Source organism: Scyliorhinus canicula, chromosome 5 (genome assembly GCF_902713615.1).
Source record: "Scyliorhinus canicula chromosome 5, sScyCan1.1, whole genome shotgun sequence".
Lineage (NCBI taxonomy): Eukaryota > Metazoa > Chordata > Chondrichthyes > Carcharhiniformes > Scyliorhinidae > Scyliorhinus > Scyliorhinus canicula.
The window spans coordinates 110,592,212-110,597,213 of NC_052150.1; positions in this window are offsets into that span (position 1 = coordinate 110,592,212).

The following is a 5,002-nucleotide window of genomic DNA, read 5'->3' on the forward strand; positions in this document are numbered from 1 at the left end:
GCTTCTCATAGGCGGCTTCTTAACTTCACAACATGTAAATTGGTTTGATATTGGAAACTTACAAAGTGAGATGATCTGTAGCCTTCCCCCTCCCGCGAACATTTTTTTTACAATGCCGTTTCTTAAATCTAGTACAGCAGGTGGAACCGATCAGGTTTGTTTGCAAAAGGAAGCTGTGTTCTTTGGGGTTTTGGCCAAGGGTGGTATGATGACCAGTGCCGGCTTGGACGGCCCAAGTGTCTGTACCTGCGCTGTATTGTTCTTTGAGGCCATTCGGCCCATGAGTCTGCACCAACCCCCTGGAAAAGCTCCCCACCCAGGCCAACTTTCTTGACCTATTCCTGCAACCCCACCTGACCTTTGAACACTCGGGGGCAATTTAGCAAGGCCAATCCACCTAACCTACACATCTTTGGATTCTGGGAGGAAACCCACAGACACTGGTTTGCAGGCTTGGGTCACTGTCTGCGGAGTCTGGGTTTCCTCCGGGTGCTCTGGTTTCCTCCCACAAGTCCCAAAAGACGTGCTGTTAGGTGATTTAGACAATCTGAATTCTCCCTCAGTGTACGCAAACAGGTGTCATAGTGTGGTGGCTAGGGGATTTTCACAGTAACTTCATTTCAGTGTTAATGTAAGCCTACCTGTGACACTAATAAATATTATTAGATTATTATTAGATCATAAGACATAGGAGCAGAATTAGGCCACTCGAGTCTGCTCCACCATTCAATCATGGCTGATATTTTTCTCATCCCCATCCTCCTGCCTTCTCCACATAACCCCTGATCACCTTATTAATCAAGAACTTTTCTATCTCTGACTTAAAGACACTCTGTGATTTGGTCTCCACAGCTTTCTGTGGCAGAGTTCCACAGATTCACCACCCTCTGGCTGAAGAAATTCCTCCTCATCTCTGTTTTAAAGTATCGTCCTTTTAGTCTGAGATTGTGTCCTCTGCTTATAGTTTGTCCTACAAGTGGAAACATCCTCTCCACGTCCACTCCATCCAGGCCTCGCAGTATCTTGTACGTTTCAATAAGATCCCCCCCTCATCTTTCTAAACTCCGAACGAGTACAGACCCAGAGTCCTCAACTGTTCCTCATACGCCAAGCTCTTCATTCCAGGGATCATTCTTGTGAGCCTCCTCTGGAACCTTTCCAAGGCCAGCACATCTTTCCTTAGATACGGGGCCCAAAGTTGCTCACAGTACTCCAAATGGGGTCTGACCAGAGCCTCATATCGCCTCAGAAGTACATCCCGGGTCTTGTATTCTAGCCCTCTCGTCATGAATGCCAACATTACATTTGCCTTCCTAACTGCCGACTGAACCTTCACGTTAACCTTAAGAGAAGCGTGAACAAGGACTCCCAAATCCCTTTGAGCTTCTGATTTCCTAAGCCTTTCCCCATTTAGAAAATAGTCTGCCTAAATTCCTCCTTCCAAGTGCATAACCTCAGACTTTTCCACGTTGTATTCCATCTGCCACTTCATTGCCCACTCTCCTAGTCTGTCCAAGTCCTTCTGCAGCCCGCCTGCTTCCTCAATACTACCTGTCCCTCTACAGATCTTTGTATCATCTGCAAACTTAACAACAGTGCCTTCAGTTCCTTATTCCAGGTCATTAATGTATATTGTGAAAAGTTGTGGTTCCAGCACAGACCCCTGAGCCACACCACGAGTCACTGGTTGTCATCCTGAAAAAGACCCCATTATCCTTACTCTCTGCCTTCTGCCACTCAGCCAATCCTCTATCCATGCCAGGATCTTACCCTTAACACCATGGCTTTTAACTTATTTAACAGTCTCCTATGCGGCACCTTGTCAAAGGCCTTCTTGAAATCTAAATAAATCACGTCCATTGGTTCTCCTTTGTCTAACTTGCTTCTTACTTCTTCAAACAACTCTTTAGTAAACAATTTTAATGATGCATTTTTGGCATTACAAACAGCAACAGTATGAAAACAATATACAAAGAACAATAAACATAGTGCAATCACCGACTCCCAACCCGCCAAGACCCGCCTAATTGACCCCTTATTCTACGCTACCCGAACACCCCCTCCCAGACCCCACCCCCTTGCTGACGATTAATTCTCCTCAAAGAAGTCGATGAATGGTTGCCACCTCCAGGCGAACCCTTACAGTGACCCTCTCAAGGTGAACTTAATCTTCTCTAGTCTGAGAAAGCTCACCATGGCAGTTAGCCAAGTCTCTGACTTCGGGGGCTTGAGTCATCTGCTTTGAGTCCGTCCAAGCTACCGGTATCCATCTCCGGGCTACCAGGGAAGCAAAGGCCAGAACATCTGCCTCTTTCTCCTGGATTCCCGGGTCTTCCTACACCCCAAAAATCGCCACCTCTTGACTCATTGCCACCCTTGTTTTCAATACTCTGGCCATGACGTTCGCAAACCCCTGCCAATATCCCCTAAGTTTTGAACACGCCCAGAACATGTGGACATGGTTCGCAGGTCCTCCTGCACATTTTACACACCTGTCCTCCACCGCAAAGAATCTACTCATCCGTGCCAATGTCGTGTGGGCCCGGTGGACAACCTTGAATTGGATCAAGCTGAGCCTGGCGCATGTTGCGGTCTCTTTGATTCTGCTCAACGCATCCGCCCATAAGCCATCCTCCATCTCACCACCAAGCTCCTCCTCCCACTTACGCTTCAGCTCCTCAGTCCGCGTCACCTCCACCCCATGAGTTCTTTGCAGATTTCCGAGGCACTCCCCTCTCCCACCCATCCCCTAGACACTACCCTATCCTGGATCCCCATGAGAGGCAGAAGTGGGAAGGATGATACCTGCTTGCGCAGAAAGTCCCGCACCTGTAAATATCTAAATTCGTTCCCCCTTGGCAACCCAAACTTCTCCTCCAGTGCCCTCAAGCTAGGGAAGCTCCCCTCTAAAAACAAGCCCCCCATCTTCTCAATTCCCACTCTTTGCCGTACTCGGAACCCCCCATCCAAGCTCCCCGGGGCAAACCGGTGATTGTCACATATTGGGGACCAGACCGATGCTCCCACTGCGCCAACGTACCTCCTCCACTGCCCCCAGATTCTCAGGGCCGCCACCACGACGGGACTGGTGGAGTACCTTGCCGGCAGGAACGGCAGAGGTGCCATTATCAACGCCCCCAGACTGGTGCCCCTACACGAAGCTGCCTCCATCCGCTCCCAAACCGACCCCGCCCCCACCACCCACTTCCTTTTCATAGCTATGTTAGCCGGCCAGTAATAATTACTAAAATTCGGCAGCGGAAGCCCCCCATGCCCCCCGGTTCTGCTCGAGCATCACCTTCTTCACTTGCGGGGACTTACCCGCCCATACAAAGCCCAGGATGATTTTATTAACCCTCTTAAAAAAGGACCGCGGGATGAAAATTGGGAGACACTGAAATACGAACAGGAATCTCGGTAGGACAGTCATTTTGACCGTCTGCACTCTCCCAGCTAATGACAGCGGGAGCACATCCCATCTCCGAAACTCACCCCTCATCTGTTCAACCAGTTCAACCTGTGTAACCGGCCCCAGTCGCGCGCCACTTGTATCCCTAAGTACCTGAAACTGTCCCCTACTAACCTAAACGGCAGCTCCCTCAGCCGACCCTCCTGACCACTCACCTGGACTAAAAACACCTCACTCTTTGTCATATTCAGTTTATACCCCGGAAATCGGCCAAATTCCCCCAAAATCGCCATAATTTCACCCATCCCTGCCCCTGGATCCGATATATAAGAGCAGGTCGTCCACGTATAGCAAGACTCTATGTTACACCCCCCCCCCCTCGAACCAGCCCCTTGAAGCTCTCAGAGCAATTGCCAGCGGCTCTATAACTAATGCAAACAACAGAGGGGAGTGGGAGCACCCCTGTCTTGTCCTCTGGTACAGTCTAAAATAGACCGAGGTCATCCTATTTGTCCTTACACTAGCTTCCGGGGCCTGGTACAACAGCCTGACCCAATTGATAAAGCCCCTACAGAACCAAATCGTCCCAGCACCTCCCATAGATAGTCCCACTCCACCCGGTCGAACGCCTTTTATGTATCCATTGCCACAACTACCTCAACCTCCCTAATCTCTGGGGGCATCATGATCACATTGAGCAGCCTTCTTATATTGGCCACCAACTGCCTGCCCTTGACAAACCCGGTTTGATCCTCCATAATCACATCCGGCACACAATCTTAATCCTGGAGGCCAACATTTTGGCCAGCAACTTGGCATCCACGTTAAGCAGGGAAATCGTTCTATATGACCCGCATAGCTCTGGGTTCTGGTCCTGCTTCAATATCAACGAAATAGTGGCCTGTGACATCGTCGGGGGCAGCACCCCCCTGTCCCTTGCCTCATTGAAAACCTTGACCAGCAACGGCCCTAAAATCCCGGAGAACTTTTTATAGAACGCCACCGGGTACTTTACCCGACTGCATTGCCTTCAAGCTCTCAACTATTTCTTCGGCCCTAATCGGGGCCTACAGCCCATCTAACAGCTCCCTACCCACCCTTGGGAAGGTCAGTCCAAAAAGCGTCTCATCCCCTCCGGCCCCATGGGGGGTTCCGAGCAGTAGAGCCTACTGTAATAGTCCCTGAATGCCCTGTTTAGCCCTGCCAACTCCCCTACTAAGTTCCTATCCCCATCAACCACCCTCTCTATTTCCCTGGCCGCCTCCCTCTTCCTAATCTGCTGTGCAAGCATTCTGCTGGCTTTCTCCCCATGTTCATAAAACACCCCCCTCGCCTTTATGAGCTGCTCCACTGCCTTACCTGTGGACAACACCCCGAACGCAGCCTGCAGCCTCCGACGGTCCCTTAAGAACTCCATCCCTGGGTTCACCGCATACCTCCTGTCTATCTGTAAGATCTCCTTAACCAGTCGGTCTGTTTCTGCCCTATCCGTCCTGAACCTATGATCAGCTCCCCTCTCATCACTGCCTTCAGCGCTTCCTAGACCACCGCTGCTGAGACTTCCCCCGTGTCATTAACCTGCAGGTAATTCTG